We start from the raw sequence: 20,578 nt of genomic DNA, 5'->3' as shown, positions 1-20,578 counted from the left end.
ATTCATAAAATGTTGTAAAAATGATGTAAAAGTCCTAACATATGCTTCTATATCGCGTGTCAATCAAAATCTGAGTGTAGTGAGTGCAAAATAGTTATAAAAAGGCTAAGTCATATTCCCCCCACCCCAAAAAAAAAGTCATACTATAGCATGTCGAAAATTCACGAAAAAGTCAGTCAGAATATATTCATAAAAAAAATATTTAAAATTGTTAAAGAGTCATAAAAATCGCTCATATCGCTTGATGCACCAAGTCTCAGTGTAGTGAGTCCAAAACAGCCATAAAAAGCCATGATCAATTTTTTCAGGAAAAAAAAAGTCATACTATAGCATGTCGAAAAAAAAGTGAAAAATCGACAAAATTCATAAAATGTTGTAAAAATGATGTAAAAGTCCTAACATATGCTTCTATATCGCGTGTCAATCAAAATCTGAGTGTAGTGAGTCCGAAACAGTCATAAAAAGGCTTATTCATGGCAGGCAGGTGGTTGAGTGGTTAGAGTGCATGCCATTTACCCATGTCTGCATATATGCAGCAACCTCAGGTTCGAATCCCAGCTGGACATCCTTTGATATATGTCACATCCCCCTCTCTCTCCCATGTTTCCTCTCTATCCACCGCTAAATACAAAGGTGTCTATGCAAGAAAATAATCTTTAAAAAAAAAAGCCTTGATCATATTGTTAAAAAAAGGTCATAAATGTCAAAAATTCACTAAAAAGTCAGTCAGAATATATTAATAAAAAAATATTTAAAATTGTTAAAGAGTCATAAAAATCGCTCATATCGCTTGATGCACCAAGTCTCAGTGTAGTGAGTCCAAAACAGCCATAAAAAGCCATGATCAATTTTTTCAGGAAAAAAAAAAGTCATACTATAGCATGTCGAAAAAAAAGGGAAAAATCGACAAAATTCATAAAATGTTGTAAAAATGATGTAAAAGTCCTAACATATGCTTCTATATCGCGTGCCAATCAAAATCTGAGTGTAGTGAGTGCAAAATAGTTATAAAAAGGCTTAGTCATATTCCCCCCACCCCAAAAAAAAAGTCATACTATAGCACGTCGAAAATTCACGAAAAAGTCAGTCAGAATATATTAATAAAAAAATATTTAAAATTGTTAAAGAGTCATAAAAATCGCTCATATCGCTTGATGCACCAAGTCTCAGTGTAGTGAGTCCAAAACAGCCATAAAAAGCCATGATCAATTTTTTCAGGAAAAAAAAAGTCATACTATAGCATGTCGAAAAAAAAGTGAAAAATCGACAAAATTCATAAAATGTTGTAAAAATGATGTAAAAGTCCTAACATATGCTTCTATATCGCGTGTCAATCAAAATCTGAGTGTAGTGAGTGCAAAATAGTTATAAAAAGGCTAAGTCATATTCCCCCCACCCCAAAAAAAAAGTCATACTATAGCACGTCGAAAATTCACGAAAAAGTCAGTCAGAATATATTAATAAAAAAATATTTAAAATTGTTAAAGAGTCATAAAAATCGCTCATATCGCTTGATGCACCAAGTCTCAGTGTAGTGAGTCCAAAACAGCCATAAAAAGCCATGATCAATTTTTTCAGGAAAAAAAAAGTCATACTATAGCATGTCGAAAAAAAAGTGAAAAATCGACAAAATTCATAAAATGTTGTAAAAATGATGTAAAAGTCCTAACATATGCTTCTATATCGCGTGTCAATCAAAATCTGAGTGTAGTGAGTCCGAAACAGTCATAAAAAGGCTTATTCATGGCAGGCAGGTGGTTGAGTGGTTAGAGTGCATGCCATTTACCCATGTCTGCATATATGCAGCAACCTCAGGTTCGAATCCCAGCTGGACATCCTTTGATATATGTCACATCCCCCTCTCTCTCCCATGTTTCCTCTCTATCCAACGCTAAATACAAAGGTGTCTATGCAAGAAAATAATCTTTAAAAAAAAAAGCCTTGATCATATTGTTAAAAAAAGGTCATAAATGTCAAAAATTCACTAAAAAGTCAGTCAGAATATATTAATAAAAAAATATTTAAAATTGTTAAAGAGTCATAAAAATCGCTCATATCGCTTGATGCACCAAGTCTCAGTGTAGTGAGTCCAAAACAGCCATAAAAAGCCATGATCAATTTTTTCAGGAAAAAAAAAAGTCATACTATAGCATGTCGAAAAAAAAGGGAAAAATCGACAAAATTCATAAAATGTTGTAAAAATGATGTAAAAGTCCTAACATATGCTTCTATATCGCGTGTCAATCAAAATCTGAGTGTAGTGAGTGCAAAATAGTTATAAAAAGGCTAAGTCATATTCCCCCCACCCCAAAAAAAAAGTCATACTATAGCACGTCGAAAATTCACGAAAAAGTCAGTCAGAATATATTCATAAAAAAATATTTAAAATTGTTAAAGAGTCATAAAAATCGCTCATCTCGCTTGATGCACCAAGTCTCAGTGTAGTGAGTCCAAAACAGCCATAAAAAGCCATGATCAATTTTTTCAGGAAAAAAAAAGTCATACTATAGCATGTCGAAAAAAAAGTGAAAAATCGACAAAATTCATAAAATGTTGTAAAAATGATGTAAAAGTCCTAACATATGCTTCTATATCGCGTGTCAATCAAAATCTGAGTGTAGTGAGTGCAAAATAGTTATAAAAAGGCTAAGTCATATTCCCCCCACCCCAAAAAAAAAGTCATACTATAGCACGTCGAAAATTCACGAAAAAGTCAGTCAGAATATATTAATAAAAAAATATTTAAAATTGTTAAAGAGTCATAAAAATCGCTCATATCGCTTGATGCACCAAGTCTCAGTGTAGTGAGTCCAAAACAGCCATAAAAAGCCATGATCAATTTTTTCAGGAAAAAAAAAGTCATACTATAGCATGTCGAAAAAAAAGTGAAAAATCGACAAAATTCATAAAATGTTGTAAAAATGATGTAAAAGTCCTAACATATGCTTCTATATCGCGTGTCAATCAAAATCTGAGTGTAGTGAGTCCGAAACAGTCATAAAAAGGCTTATTCATGGCAGGCAGGTGGTTGAGTGGTTAGAGTGCATGCCATTTACCCATGTCTGCATATATGCAGCAACCTCAGGTTCGAATCCCAGCTGGACATCCTTTGATATATGTCACATCCCCCTCTCTCTCCCATGTTTCCTCTCTATCCAACGCTAAATACAAAGGTGTCTATGCAAGAAAATAATCTTTAAAAAAAAAAGCCTTGATCATATTGTTAAAAAAAGGTCATGCTATAGCATGTCAAAAATTCACGAAAAAGTCAGTCAGAATATATTAATAAAAAAATATTTAAAATTGTTAAAGAGTCATAAAAATCGCTCATATCGCTTGATGCACCAAGTCTCAGTGTAGTGAGTCCAAAACAGCCATAAAAAGCCATGATCAATTTTTTCAGGAAAAAAAAAGTCATACTATAGCATGTCGAAAAAAAAGTGAAAAATCGACAAAATTCATAAAATGTTGTAAAAATGATGTAAAAGTCCTAACATATGCTTCTATATCGCGTGTCAATCAAAATCTGAGTGTAGTGAGTGCAAAATAGTTATAAAAAGGCTAAGTCATATTCCCCCCACCCCAAAAAAAAAGTCATACTATAGCACGTCGAAAATTCACGAAAAAGTCAGTCAGAATATATTCATAAAAAAATATTTAAAATTGTTAAAGAGTCATAAAAATCGCTCATCTCGCTTGATGCACCAAGTCTCAGTGTAGTGAGTCCAAAACAGCCATAAAAAGCCATGATCAATTTTTTCAGGAAAAAAAAAGTCACACTATAGCATGTCGAAAAAAAAGTGAAAAATCGACAAAATTCATAAAATGTTGTAAAAATGATGTAAAAGTCCTAACATATGCTTCTATATCGCGTGTCAATCAAAATCTGAGTGTAGTGAGTCCAAAACAGTCATAAAAAGGCTTATTCATGGCAGGCAGGTGGTTGAGTGGTTTGAGTGCATGCCATTTACCCATGTCTGCATATATGCAGCAACCTCAGGTTCGAATCCCAGCTGGATATCCTTTGATATATGTCACATCCCCCTCTCTCTCCCATGTTTCCTCTCTATCCACCGCTAAATACAAAGGTGTCTATGCAAGAAAATAATCTTGAAAAAAAAAAAGCCTTGATCATATTGTTAAAAAAAGGTCATGCTATAGCATGTCAAAAATTCACGAAAAAGTCAGTCAGAATATATTAATAAAAAAATATTTAAAATTGTTAAAGAGTCATAAAAATCGCTCATATCGCTTGATGCACCAAGTCTCAGTGTAGTGAGTCCAAAACAGCCATAAAAAGCCATGATCAATTTTTTCAGGAAAAAAAAAGTCATACTATAGCATGTCGAAAAAAAAGTGAAAAATCGACAAAATTCATAAAATGTTGTAAAAATGATGTAAAAGTCCTAACATATGCTTCTATATCGCGTGTCAATCAAAATCTGAGTGTAGTGAGTGCAAAATAGTTATAAAAAGGCTAAGTCATATTCCCCCCACCCCAAAAAAAAAGTCATACTATAGCATGTCGAAAATTCACGAAAAAGTCAGTCAGAATATATTCATAAAAAAAATATTTAAAATTGTTAAAGAGTCATAAAAATCGCTCATATCGCTTGATGCACCAAGTCTCAGTGTAGTGAGTCCAAAACAGCCATAAAAAGCCATGATCAATTTTTTCAGGAAAAAAAAAGTCATACTATAGCATGTCGAAAAAAAAGTGAAAAATCGACAAAATTCATAAAATGTTGTAAAAATGATGTAAAAGTCCTAACATATGCTTCTATATCGCGTGTCAATCAAAATCTGAGTGTAGTGAGTCCGAAACAGTCATAAAAAGGCTTATTCATGGCAGGCAGGTGGTTGAGTGGTTAGAGTGCATGCCATTTACCCATGTCTGCATATATGCAGCAACCTCAGGTTCGAATCCCAGCTGGACATCCTTTGATATATGTCACATCCCCCTCTCTCTCCCATGTTTCCTCTCTATCCAACGCTAAATACAAAGGTGTCTATGCAAGAAAATAATCTTTAAAAAAAAAAGCCTTGATCATATTGTTAAAAAAAGGTCATAAATGTCAAAAATTCACTAAAAAGTCAGTCAGAATATATTAATAAAAAAATATTTAAAATTGTTAAAGAGTCATAAAAATCGCTCATATCGCTTGATGCACCAAGTCTCAGTGTAGTGAGTCCAAAACAGCCATAAAAAGCCATGATCAATTTTTTCAGGAAAAAAAAAAGTCATACTATAGCATGTCGAAAAAAAAGGGAAAAATCGACAAAATTCATAAAATGTTGTAAAAATGATGTAAAAGTCCTAACATATGCTTCTATATCGCGTGTCAATCAAAATCTGAGTGTAGTGAGTGCAAAATAGTTATAAAAAGGCTAAGTCATATTCCCCCCACCCCAAAAAAAAAGTCATACTATAGCACGTCGAAAATTCACGAAAAAGTCAGTCAGAATATATTCATAAAAAAATATTTAAAATTGTTAAAGAGTCATAAAAATCGCTCATCTCGCTTGATGCACCAAGTCTCAGTGTAGTGAGTCCAAAACAGCCATAAAAAGCCATGATCAATTTTTTCAGGAAAAAAAAAGTCATACTATAGCATGTCGAAAAAAAAGTGAAAAATCGACAAAATTCATAAAATGTTGTAAAAATGATGTAAAAGTCCTAACATATGCTTCTATATCGCGTGTCAATCAAAATCTGAGTGTAGTGAGTGCAAAATAGTTATAAAAAGGCTAAGTCATATTCCCCCCACCCCAAAAAAAAAGTCATACTATAGCACGTCGAAAATTCACAAAAAAGTCAGTCAGAATATATTAATAAAAAAATATTTAAAATTGTTAAAGAGTCATAAAAATCGCTCATATCGCTTGATGCACCAAGTCTCAGTGTAGTGAGTCCAAAACAGCCATAAAAAGCCATGATCAATTTTTTCAGGAAAAAAAAAGTCATACTATAGCATGTCGAAAAAAAAGTGAAAAATCGACAAAATTCATAAAATGTTGTAAAAATGATGTAAAAGTCCTAACATATGCTTCTATATCGCGTGTCAATCAAAATCTGAGTGTAGTGAGTCCGAAACAGTCATAAAAAGGCTTATTCATGGCAGGCAGGTGGTTGAGTGGTTAGAGTGCATGCCATTTACCCATGTCTGCATATATGCAGCAACCTCAGGTTCGAATCCCAGCTGGACATCCTTTGATATATGTCACATCCCCCTCTCTCTCCCATGTTTCCTCTCTATCCAACGCTAAATACAAAGGTGTCTATGCAAGAAAATAATCTTTAAAAAAAAAGCCTTGATCATATTGTTAAAAAAAGGTCATGCTATAGCATGTCAAAAATTCACGAAAAAGTCAGTCAGAATATATTAATAAAAAAATATTTAAAATTGTTAAAGAGTCATAAAAATCGCTCATATCGCTTGATGCACCAAGTCTCAGTGTAGTGAGTCCAAAACAGCCATAAAAAGCCATGATCAATTTTTTCAGGAAAAAAAAAGTCATACTATAGCATGTCGAAAAAAAAGTGAAAAATCGACAAAATTCATAAAATGTTGTAAAAATGATGTAAAAGTCCTAACATATGCTTCTATATCGCGTGTCAATCAAAATCTGAGTGTAGTGAGTGCAAAATAGTTATAAAAAGGCTAAGTCATATTCCCCCCACCCCAAAAAAAAAGTCATACTATAGCACGTCGAAAATTCACGAAAAAGTCAGTCAGAATATATTCATAAAAAAATATTTAAAATTGTTAAAGAGTCATAAAAATCGCTCATCTCGCTTGATGCACCAAGTCTCAGTGTAGTGAGTCCAAAACAGCCATAAAAAGCCATGATCAATTTTTTCAGGAAAAAAAAAGTCACACTATAGCATGTCGAAAAAAAAGTGAAAAATCGACAAAATTCATAAAATGTTGTAAAAATGATGTAAAAGTCCTAACATATGCTTCTATATCGCGTGTCAATCAAAATCTGAGTGTAGTGAGTCCGAAACAGTCATAAAAAGGCTTATTCATGGCAGGCAGGTGGTTGAGTGGTTAGAGTGCATGCCATTTACCCATGTCTGCATATATGCAGCAACCTCAGGTTCGAATCCCAGCTGGACATCCTTTGATATATGTCACATCCCCCTCTCTCTCCCATGTTTCCTCTCTATCCAACGCTAAATACAAAGGTGTCTATGCAAGAAAATAATCTTTAAAAAAAAAAGCCTTGATCATATTGTTAAAAAAAGGTCATGCTATAGCATGTCAAAAATTCACGAAAAAGTCAGTCAGAATATATTAATAAAAAAATATTTAAAATTGTTAAAGAGTCATAAAAATCGCTCATATCGCTTGATGCACCAAGTCTCAGTGTAGTGAGTCCAAAACAGCCATAAAAAGCCATGATCAATTTTTTCAGGAAAAAAAAAGTCATACTATAGCATGTCGAAAAAAAAGTGAAAAATCGACAAAATTCATAAAATGTTGTAAAAATGATGTAAAAGTCCTAACATATGCTTCTATATCGCGTGTCAATCAAAATCTGAGTGTAGTGAGTGCAAAATAGTTATAAAAAGGCTAAGTCATATTCCCCCCACCCCAAAAAAAAAGTCATACTATAGCACGTCGAAAATTCACGAAAAAGTCAGTCAGAATATATTCATAAAAAAATATTTAAAATTGTTAAAGAGTCATAAAAATCGCTCATCTCGCTTGATGCACCAAGTCTCAGTGTAGTGAGTCCAAAACAGCCATAAAAAGCCATGATCAATTTTTTCAGGAAAAAAAAAGTCACACTATAGCATGTCGAAAAAAAAGTGAAAAATCGACAAAATTCATAAAATGTTGTAAAAATGATGTAAAAGTCCTAACATATGCTTCTATATCGCGTGTCAATCAAAATCTGAGTGTAGTGAGTCCAAAACAGTCATAAAAAGGCTTATTCATGGCAGGCAGGTGGTTGAGTGGTTTGAGTGCATGCCATTTACCCATGTCTGCATATATGCAGCAACCTCAGGTTCGAATCCCAGCTGGATATCCTTTGATATATGTCACATCCCCCTCTCTCTCCCATGTTTCCTCTCTATCCACCGCTAAATACAAAGGTGTCTATGCAAGAAAATAATCTTGAAAAAAAAAAAGCCTTGATCATATTGTTAAAAAAAGGTCATGCTATAGCATGTCAAAAATTCACGAAAAAGTCAGTCAGAATATATTAATAAAAAAATATTTAAAATTGTTAAAGAGTCATAAAAATCGCTCATATCGCTTGATGCACCAAGTCTCAGTGTAGTGAGTCCAAAACAGCCATAAAAAGCCATGATCAATTTTTTCAGGAAAAAAAAAGTCATACTATAGCATGTCGAAAAAAAAGTGAAAAATCGACAAAATTCATAAAATGTTGTAAAAATGATGTAAAAGTCCTAACATATGCTTCTATATCGCGTGTCAATCAAAATCTGAGTGTAGTGAGTGCAAAATAGTTATAAAAAGGCTAAGTCATATTCCCCCCACCCCAAAAAAAAAGTCATACTATAGCACGTCGAAAATTCACGAAAAAGTCAGTCAGAATATATTAATAAAAAAATATTTAAAATTGTTAAAGAGTCATAAAAATCGCTCATATCGCTTGATGCACCAAGTCTCAGTGTAGTGAGTCCAAAACAGCCATAAAAAGCCATGATCAATTTTTTCAGGAAAAAAAAAGTCATACTATAGCATGTCGAAAAAAAAGTGAAAAATCGACAAAATTCATAAAATGTTGTAAAAATGATGTAAAAGTCCTAACATATGCTTCTATATCGCGTGTCAATCAAAATCTGAGTGTAGTGAGTCCGAAACAGTCATAAAAAGGCTTATTCATGGCAGGCAGGTGGTTGAGTGGTTAGAGTGCATGCCATTTACCCATGTCTGCATATATGCAGCAACCTCAGGTTCGAATCCCAGCTGGACATCCTTTGATATATGTCACATCCCCCTCTCTCTCCCATGTTTCCTCTCTATCCAACGCTAAATACAAAGGTGTCTATGCAAGAAAATAATCTTTAAAAAAAAAAGCCTTGATCATATTGTTAAAAAAAGGTCATGCTATAGCATGTCAAAAATTCACGAAAAAGTCAGTCAGAATATATTAATAAAAAAATATTTAAAATTGTTAAAGAGTCATAAAAATCGCTCATATCGCTTGATGCACCAAGTCTCAGTGTAGTGAGTCCAAAACAGCCATAAAAAGCCATGATCAATTTTTTCAGGAAAAAAAAAGTCATACTATAGCATGTCGAAAAAAAAGTGAAAAATCGACAAAATTCATAAAATGTTGTAAAAATGATGTAAAAGTCCTAACATATGCTTCTATATCGCGTGTCAATCAAAATCTGAGTGTAGTGAGTGCAAAATAGTTATAAAAAGGCTAAGTCATATTCCCCCCACCCCAAAAAAAAAGTCATACTATAGCACGTCGAAAATTCACGAAAAAGTCAGTCAGAATATATTCATAAAAAAATATTTAAAATTGTTAAAGAGTCATAAAAATCGCTCATCTCGCTTGATGCACCAAGTCTCAGTGTAGTGAGTCCAAAACAGCCATAAAAAGCCATGATCAATTTTTTCAGGAAAAAAAAAGTCACACTATAGCATGTCGAAAAAAAAGTGAAAAATCGACAAAATTCATAAAATGTTGTAAAAATGATGTAAAAGTCCTAACATATGCTTCTATATCGCGTGTCAATCAAAATCTGAGTGTAGTGAGTCCGAAACAGTCATAAAAAGGCTTATTCATGGCAGGCAGGTGGTTGAGTGGTTAGAGTGCATGCCATTTACCCATGTCTGCATATATGCAGCAACCTCAGGTTCGAATCCCAGCTGGACATCCTTTGATATATGTCACATCCCCCTCTCTCTCCCATGTTTCCTCTCTATCCAACGCTAAATACAAAGGTGTCTATGCAAGAAAATAATCTTTAAAAAAAAAAGCCTTGATCATATTGTTAAAAAAAGGTCATGCTATAGCATGTCAAAAATTCACGAAAAAGTCAGTCAGAATATATTAATAAAAAAATATTTAAAATTGTTAAAGAGTCATAAAAATCGCTCATATCGCTTGATGCACCAAGTCTCAGTGTAGTGAGTCCAAAACAGCCATAAAAAGCCATGATCAATTTTTTCAGGAAAAAAAAAGTCATACTATAGCATGTCGAAAAAAAAGTGAAAAATCGACAAAATTCATAAAATGTTGTAAAAATGATGTAAAAGTCCTAACATATGCTTCTATATCGCGTGTCAATCAAAATCTGAGTGTAGTGAGTGCAAAATAGTTATAAAAAGGCTAAGTCATATTCCCCCCACCCCAAAAAAAAAGTCATACTATAGCACGTCGAAAATTCACGAAAAAGTCAGTCAGAATATATTCATAAAAAAATATTTAAAATTGTTAAAGAGTCATAAAAATCGCTCATCTCGCTTGATGCACCAAGTCTCAGTGTAGTGAGTCCAAAACAGCCATAAAAAGCCATGATCAATTTTTTCAGGAAAAAAAAAGTCATACTATAGCATGTCGAAAAAAAAGTGAAAAATCGACAAAATTCATAAAATGTTGTAAAAATGATGTAAAAGTCCTAACATATGCTTCTATATCGCGTGTCAATCAAAATCTGAGTGTAGTGAGTCCAAAACAGTCATAAAAAGGCTTATTCATGGCAGGCAGGTGGTTGAGTGGTTTGAGTGCATGCCATTTACCCATGTCTGCATATATGCAGCAACCTCAGGTTCGAATCCCAGCTGGATATCCTTTGATATATGTCACATCCCCCTCTCTCTCCCATGTTTCCTCTCTATCCACCGCTAAATACAAAGGTGTCTATGCAAGAAAATAATCTTGAAAAAAAAAAAGCCTTGATCATATTGTTAAAAAAAGGTCATGCTATAGCATGTCAAAAATTCACGAAAAAGTCAGTCAGAATATATTAATAAAAAAATATTTAAAATTGTTAAAGAGTCATAAAAATCGCTCATATCGCTTGATGCACCAAGTCTCAGTGTAGTGAGTCCAAAACAGCCATAAAAAGCCATGATCAATTTTTTCAGGAAAAAAAAAGTCATACTATAGCATGTCGAAAAAAAAGTGAAAAATCGACAAAATTCATAAAATGTTGTAAAAATGATGTAAAAGTCCTAACATATGCTTCTATATCGCGTGTCAATCAAAATCTGAGTGTAGTGAGTGCAAAATAGTTATAAAAAGGCTAAGTCATATTCCCCCCACCCCAAAAAAAAAGTCATACTATAGCATGTCGAAAATTCACGAAAAAGTCAGTCAGAATATATTCATAAAAAAAATATTTAAAATTGTTAAAGAGTCATAAAAATCGCTCATATCGCTTGATGCACCAAGTCTCAGTGTAGTGAGTCCAAAACAGCCATAAAAAGCCATGATCAATTTTTTCAGGAAAAAAAAAGTCATACTATAGCATGTCGAAAAAAAAGTGAAAAATCGACAAAATTCATAAAATGTTGTAAAAATGATGTAAAAGTCCTAACATATGCTTCTATATCGCGTGTCAATCAAAATCTGAGTGTAGTGAGTCCGAAACAGTCAGAAAAAGGCTAAGTCATATTCCCCCCACCCCAAAAAAAAAGTCATACTATAGCATGTCGAAAATTCACGAAAAAGTCAGTCAGAATATATTCATAAAAAAAATATTTAAAATTGTTAAAGAGTCATAAAAATCGCTCATATCGCTTGATGCACCAAGTCTCAGTGTAGTGAGTCCAAAACAGCCATAAAAAGCCATGATCAATTTTTTCAGGAAAAAAAAAGTCATACTATAGCATGTCGAAAAAAAAGTGAAAAATCGACAAAATTCATAAAATGTTGTAAAAATGATGTAAAAGTCCTAACATATGCTTCTATATCGCGTGTCAATCAAAATCTGAGTGTAGTGAGTCCGAAACAGTCATAAAAAGGCTTATTCATGGCAGGCAGGTGGTTGAGTGGTTAGAGTGCATGCCATTTACCCATGTCTGCATATATGCAGCAACCTCAGGTTCGAATCCCAGCTGGACATCCTTTGATATATGTCACATCCCCCTCTCTCTCCCATGTTTCCTCTCTATCCAACGCTAAATACAAAGGTGTCTATGCAAGAAAATAATCTTTAAAAAAAAAGCCTTGATCATATTGTTAAAAAAAGGTCATAAATGTCAAAAATTCACTAAAAAGTCAGTCAGAATATATTAATAAAAAAATATTTAAAATTCATAAAGAGTCGTAAAAATCGCTCATATCGCTTGATGCACCAAGTCTCAGTGTAGTGAGTCCAAAACAGCCATAAAAAGCCATGATCAATTTTTTCAGGAAAAAAAAAAGTCATACTATAGCATGTCGAAAAAAAAGGGAAAAATCGACAAAATTCATAAAATGTTGTAAAAATGATGTAAAAGTCCTAACATATGCTTCTATATCGCGTGCCAATCAAAATCTGAGTGTAGTGAGTGCAAAATAGTTATAAAAAGGCTTAGTCATATTCCCCCCACCCCAAAAAAAAAGTCATACTATAGCACGTCGAAAATTCACGAAAAAGTCAGTCAGAATATATTAATAAAAAAATATTTAAAATTGTTAAAGAGTCATAAAAATCGCTCATATCGCTTGATGCACCAAGTCTCAGTGTAGTGAGTCCAAAACAGCCATAAAAAGCCATGATCAATTTTTTCAGGAAAAAAAAAGTCATACTATAGCATGTCGAAAAAAAAGTGAAAAATCGACAAAATTCATAAAATGTTGTAAAAATGATGTAAAAGTCCTAACATATGCTTCTATATCGCGTGTCAATCAAAATCTGAGTGTAGTGAGTGCAAAATAGTTATAAAAAGGCTAAGTCATATTCCCCCCACCCCAAAAAAAAAGTCATACTATAGCACGTCGAAAATTCACGAAAAAGTCAGTCAGAATATATTCATAAAAAAATATTTAAAATTGTTAAAGAGTCATAAAAATCGCTCATCTCGCTTGATGCACCAAGTCTCAGTGTAGTGAGTCCAAAACAGCCATAAAAAGCCATGATCAATTTTTTCAGGAAAAAAAAAGTCATACTATAGCATGTCGAAAAAAAAGTGAAAAATCGACAAAATTCATAAAATGTTGTAAAAATGATGTAAAAGTCCTAACATATGCTTCTATATCGCGTGTCAATCAAAATCTGAGTGTAGTGAGTGCAAAATAGTTATAAAAAGGCTAAGTCATATTCCCCCCACCCCAAAAAAAAAGTCATACTATAGCACGTCGAAAATTCACGAAAAAGTCAGTCAGAATATATTAATAAAAAAATATTTAAAATTGTTAAAGAGTCATAAAAATCGCTCATATCACTTGATGCACCAAGTCTCAGTGTAGTGAGTCCAAAACAGCCATAAAAAGCCATGATCAATTTTTTCAGGAAAAAAAAAGTCATACTATAGCATGTCGAAAAAAAAGTGAAAAATCGACAAAATTCATAAAATGTTGTAAAAATGATGTAAAAGTCCTAACATATGCTTCTATATCGCGTGTCAATCAAAATCTGAGTGTAGTGAGTCCGAAACAGTCATAAAAAGGCTTATTCATGGCAGGCAGGTGGTTGAGTGGTTAGAGTGCATGCCATTTACCCATGTCTGCATATATGCAGCAACCTCAGGTTCGAATCCCAGCTGGACATCCTTTGATATATGTCACATCCCCCTCTCTCTCCCATGTTTCCTCTCTATCCAACGCTAAATACAAAGGTGTCTATGCAAGAAAATAATCTTAAAAAAAAAAAGCCTTGATCATATTGTTAAAAAAAGGTCATGCTATAGCATGTCAAAAATTCACGAAAAAGTCAGTCAGAATATATTAATAAAAAAATATTTAAAATTGTTAAAGAGTCATAAAAATCGCTCATATCGCTTGATGCACCAAGTCTCAGTGTAGTGAGTCCAAAACAGCCATAAAAAGCCATGATCAATTTTTTCAGGAAAAAAAAGTCATACTATAGCATGTCGAAAAAAAAGTGAAAAATCGACAAAATTCATAAAATGTTGTAAAAATGATGTAAAAGTCCTAACATATGCTTCTATATCGCGTGTCAATCAAAATCTGAGTGTAGTGAGTGCAAAATAGTTATAAAAAGGCTAAGTCATATTCCCCCCACCCCAAAAAAAAAGTCATACTATAGCACGTCGAAAATTCACGAAAAAGTCAGTCAGAAAATATTCATAAAAAAATATTTAAAATTGTTAAAGAGTCATAAAAATCGCTCATCTCGCTTGATGCACCAAGTCTCAGTGTAGTGAGTCCAAAACAGCCATAAAAAGCCATGATCAATTTTTTCAGGAAAAAAAAAGTCACACTATAGCATGTCGAAAAAAAAGTGAAAAATCGACAAAATTCATAAAATGTTGTAAAAATGATGTAAAAGTCCTAACATATGCTTCTATATCGCGTGTCAATCAAAATCTGAGTGTAGTGAGTCCGAAACAGTCATAAAAAGGCTTATTCATGGCAGGCAGGTGGTTGAGTGGTTAGAGTGCATGCCATTTACCCATGTCTGCATATATGCAGCAACCTCAGGTTCGAATCCCAGCTGGACATCCTTTGATATATGTCACATCCCCCTCTCTCTCCCATGTTTCCTCTCTATCCAACGCTAAATACAAAGGTGTCTATGCAAGAAAATAATCTTTAAAAAAAAAAGCCTTGATCATATTGTTAAAAAAAGGTCATGCTATAGCATGTCAAAAATTCACGAAAAAGTCAGTCAGAATATATTAATAAAAAAATATTTAAAATTGTTAAAGAGTCATAAAAATCGCTCATATCGCTTGATGCACCAAGTCTCAGTGTAGTGAGTCCAAAACAGCCATAAAAAGCCATGATCAATTTTTTCAGGAAAAAAAAAGTCATACTATAGCATGTCGAAAAAAAAGTGAAAAATCGACAAAATTCATAAAATGTTGTAAAAATGATGTAAAAGTCCTAACATATGCTTCTATATCGCGTGTCAATCAAAATCTGAGTGTAGTGAGTGCAAAATAGTTATAAAAAGGCTAAGTCATATTCCCCCCACCCCAAAAAAAAAGTCATACTATAGCACGTCGAAAATTCACGAAAAAGTCAGTCAGAATATATTCATAAAAAAATATTTAAAATTGTTAAAGAGTCATAAAAATCGCTCATCTCGCTTGATGCACCAAGTCTAAGTGTAGTGAGTCCAAAACAGCCATAAAAAGCCATGATCAATTTTTTCAGGAAAAAAAAAGTCATACTATAGCATGTCGAAAAAAAAGTGAAAAATCGACAAAATTCATAAAATGTTGTAAAAATGATGTAAAAGTCCTAACATATGCTTCTATATCGCGTGTCAATCAAAATCTGAGTGTAGTGAGTGCAAAATAGTTATAAAAAGGCTAAGTCATATTCCCCCCACCCCAAAAAAAAAGTCATACTATAGCACGTCGAAAATTCACGAAAAAGTCAGTCAGAATATATTAATAAAAAAATATTTAAAATTGTTAAAGAGTCATAAAAATCGCTCATATCGCTTGATGCACCAAGTCTCAGTGTAGTGAGTCCAAAACAGCCATAAAAAGCCATGATCAATTTTTTCAGGAAAAAAAAAGTCATACTATAGCATGTCGAAAAAAAAGTGAAAAATCGACAAAATTCATAAAATGTTGTAAAAATGATGTAAAAGTCCTAACATATGCTTCTATATCGCGTGTCAATCAAAATCTGAGTGTAGTGAGTCCAAAACAGTCATAAAAAGGCTTATTCATGGCAGGCAGGTGGTTGAGTGGTTTGAGTGCATGCCATTTACCCATGTCTGCATATATGCAGCAACCTCAGGTTCGAATCCCAGCTGGATATCCTTTGATATATGTCACATCCCCCTCTCTCTCCCATGTTTCCTCTCTATCCAACGCTAAATACAAAGGTGTCTATGCAAGAAAATAATCTTTAAAAAAAAAAGCCTTGATCATATTGTTAAAAAAAGGTCATGCTATAGCATGTCAAAAATTCACGAAAAAGTCAGTCAGAATATATTAATAAAAAAATATTTAAAATTGTTAAAGAGTCATAAAAATCGCTCATATCGCTTGATGCACCAAGTCTCAGTGTAGTGAGTCCAAAACAGCCATAAAAAGCCATGATCAATTTTTTCAGGAAAAAAAAAGTCATACTATAGCATGTCGAAAAAAAAGTGAAAAATCGACAAAATTCATAAAATGTTGTAAAAATGATGTAAAAGTCCTAACATATGCTTCTATATCGCGTGTCAATCAAAATCTGAGTGTAGTGAGTGCAAAATAGTTATAAAAAGGCTAAGTCATATTCCCCCCACCCCAAAAAAAAAGTCATACTATAGCACGTCGAAAATTCACGAAAAAGTCAGTCAGAATATATTAATAAAAAAATATTTAAAATTGTTAAAGAGTCATAAAAATCGCTCATATCGCTTGATGCACCAAGTCTCAGTGTAGTGAGTCCAAAACAGCCATAAAAAGCCATGATCAATTTTTTCAGGAAAAAAAAAGTCATACTATAGCATGTCGAAAAAAAAGTGAAAAATCGACAAAATTCATAAAATGTTGTAAAAATGATGTAAAAGTCCTAACATATGCTTCTATATCGCGTGTCAATCAAAATCTGAGTGTAGTGAGTCCAAAACAGTCATAAAAAGGCTTATTCATGGCAGGCAGGTGGTTGAGTGGTTTGAGTGCATGCCATTTACCCATGTCTGCATATATGCAGCAACCTCAGGTTCGAATCCCAGCTGGATATCCTTTGATATATGTCACATCCCCCTCTCTCTCCCATGTTTCCTCTCTATCCAACGCTAAATACAAAGGTGTCTATGCAAGAAAATAATCTTTAAAAAAAAAAGCCTTGATCATATTGTTAAAAAAAGGTCATGCTATAGCATGTCAAAAATTCACGAAAAAGTCAGTCAGAATATATTAATAAAAAAATATTTAAAATTGTTAAAGAGTCATAAAAATCGCTCATATCGCTTGATGCACCAAGTCTCAGTGTAGTGAGTCCAAAACAGCCATAAAAAGCCATGATCAATTTTTTCAGGAAAAAAAAAGTCATACTATAGCATGTCGAAAAAAAAGTGAAAAATCGACAAAATTCATAAAATGTTGTAAAAATGATGTAAAAGTCCTAACATATGCTTCTATATCGCGTGTCAATCAAAATCTGAGTGTAGTGAGTGCAAAATAGTTATAAAAAGGCTAAGTCATATTCCCCCCACCCCAAAAAAAAAGTCATACTATAGCATGTCGAAAATTCACGAAAAAGTCAGTCAGAATATATTCATAAAAAAAATATTTAAAATTGTTAAAGAGTCATAAAAATCGCTCATATCGCTTGATGCACCAAGTCTCAGTGTAGTGAGTCCAAAACAGCCATAAAAAGCCATGATCAATTTTTTCAGGAAAAAAAAAGTCATACTATAGCATGTCGAAAAAAAAGTGAAAAATCTACAAAATTCATAAAATGTTGTAAAAATGATGTAAAAGTCCTAACATATGCTTCTATATCGCGTGTCAATCAAAATCTGAGTGTAGTGAGTCCGAAACAGTCATAAAAAGGCTTATTCATGGCAGGCAGGTGGTTGAGTGGTTAGAGTGCATGCCATTTACCCATGTCTGCATATATGCAGCAACCTCAGGTTCGAATCCCAGCTGGACATCCTTTGATATATGTCACATCCCCCTCTCTCTCCCATGTTTCCTCTCTATCCACCGCTAAATACAAAGGTGTCTATGCAAGAAAATAATCTTTAAAAAAAAAAGCCTTGATCATATTGTTAAAAAAAGGTCATAAATGTCAAAAATTCACTAAAAAGTCAGTCAGAATATATTCATAAAAAAATATTTAAAATTGTTAAAGAGTCATAAAAATCGCTCATATCGCTTGATGCACCAAGTCTCAGTGTAGTGAGTCCAAAACAGCCATAAAAAGCCATGATCAATTTTTTCAGGAAAAAAAAAAGTCATACTATAGCATGTCGAAAAAAAAGTGAAAAATCGACAAAATTCATAAAATGTTGTAAAAATGATGTAAAAGTCCTAACATATGCTTCTATATCGCGTGCCAATCAAAATCTGAGTGTAGTGAGTGCAAAATAGTTATAAAAAGGCTTAGTCATATTCCCCCCACCCCCAAAAAAAAGTCATACTATAGCACGTCGAAAATTCACGAAAAAGTCAGTCAGAATATATTAATAAAAAAATATTTAAAATTGTTAGAGTCATAAAAAACGCTCATATCGCTTGATGCACCAAGTCTCAGTGTAGTGAGTCCAAAACAGCCATAAAAAGCCATGATCAATTTTTTCAGGAAAAAAAAAAGTCATACTATAGCATGTCGAAAAAAAAGTGAAAAATCGACAAAATTCATAAAATGTTGTAAAAATGATGTAAAAGTCCTAACATATGCTTCTATATCGCGTGTCAATCAAAATCTGAGTGTAGTGAGTCCAAAACAGTCATAAAAAGGCTTATTCATGGCAGGCAGGTGGTTGAGTGGTTTGAGTGCATGCCATTTACCCATGTCTGCATATATGCAGCAGCCTCAGGTTCGAATCCTGGCTGGAGATCCTTTGATACATGTCACATCCCCCTCTCTCTCCCATGTGAAAAGCATAGTCGTAACGGCATTCAGGCAGCTGCGATGACAACTGTCACTGATCTGGGTTCATTAACAGACTGTACTGTCCGTACGTCAACAAAAAATTTCCATCACTTTTTTCGACACTATACAATGACTTTTTCCATCCCTTTTTCAACATTTTCCGACATACTGACTTTTTTTTTTTTATCACTTTTTGACATACTACCGACTTGTTTCGACACTATGCGATGACTTTTTCGTCACTTTCATTACTTTTTCCAACATACTATACTATGACTTCTTGACATTTCTCATCACTTTTTGACATACTATGACTTTTTAAAAAAAAATTTCCATCACTTTTTTTTGACACTATACAATGACTTTTTCCAACATACTACACTGACTTTTTTCGATTTTTTTTCCCATCACTTTCGACACTATGTTGACTTTTTCGTCACTTTTTTCAACATTTCATGACTTTTTCCCAACATACTATACTATGACTTTTCGTGACTTTGTTTTTTGACATACTACTGACTTTTTTCCACCACTTTTTCCGGCATACTATACTGACTTTAGAAAAAAAAAAAAAAAAAAATCACTTGTTTAGACTATGCGATGACTTTTTTCGTTACTTTTTCCGACATACTATACTATGATTTTCGTGATGTTTTCCATCACTTTTTGACATACTATGACTTTTTTAAAACATTTTTCCATCACTTTTTCAACACTATATGATGACTTATTTTGACATTATCATGACTTTGTTTCAACATTTTTACTGACTTCTTCGTAGTATTTGTTGAAAAAATTCTGTTGAAAAAAAGTAAAAAAGACAACACTACACACACAGAGAGCGATTTGATTCTCTGCTCAAGTTTCGGTGACAGTAAAGGGGTTCAAGCCATAAGAGCAAATTTAAAAAGGAGTGTTCGTTACCAAAATGACAATGGTGCATGTTTGTTCACTTTTTATTGCATGATTCAACAGACGTGAAATCCTGCACAAGTGTTTCAGCACTGCATCAAGAAAAAAAAACAAAACAAAACATACAATGTCAGAGAAATCGTATGATATTTACAATAGATGCATCACTATTACCACTTATACATTATGTACATATTAGTCTCTGGTTTACTATGACAGTAGTTACAGAATGAAACCCCTACTCACACATTACACTTCAGCTCTACAGGGAAATACAGTGCTTACAAAAATAACTGGCTGGACTACATTCACTCAACACAAGTCAAGGTTAGGATACATACAAAGTCGACAATACTCTCATGAGACTCGCTGCACCTCTGGACATGTCCCATTCACACGCCCTGGGAAAAAAGAACGACAACGCCAAAAAAAAAAAAGGTGCGGTTATTAAAAAAAGAAAAAAGGCTGCGTGTTTGGTGAGATTCAGGTACTAAAATTAAACCAGCCACATGTTTATGAATGACAAGACATATTAAACGGTGCAAGAATTGTTTGTAGCAATTTAACCAAACCTGTAAAAAGAGAGCCAGACTGAGGATTTTCGTTGATTTCAACAATTATCACGGTTAACCTGGTGAAAAGAAACAAGGGCCAGCTTTTGTGTTTTCCATCTTTTTTTTGTTTAACCATCGTGCATCCGAAATACTTTCAAGGCATTTCAGGCTCAGCTCTTACATAATCAGCACCAGTCTAATAGACTTTGGGCTCATCACTTTCCAACATATGCGAGTATGGCGCTTTAAGTACAGCCGAGGTTTACGAAGTGCAGCTGGAACACAGACAGTTAAACGTCCGACGTGTCCTAAATGTAACACTGTACTCTCCAGTTTTCTCAGCCAGTAAGTACAAAAATGGGAAAACTGACTAAAAACGAGAGTTGAAAGATGTTAGCCAGTGTGTCGTTAGCCTGCGTCAAAAGTATTAAAACAACAAGCAGAATGCAGACTAAAAA

This window comes from Eutrigla gurnardus (genome assembly GCF_963514095.1).
Source record: "Eutrigla gurnardus genome assembly, chromosome: 7".
Classification (NCBI taxonomy): Eukaryota; Metazoa; Chordata; class Actinopteri; order Perciformes; family Triglidae; genus Eutrigla; species Eutrigla gurnardus.
The sequence above is the reverse complement of the archived record's forward strand: the minus strand, read 5'-3'. Positions refer to the sequence as shown.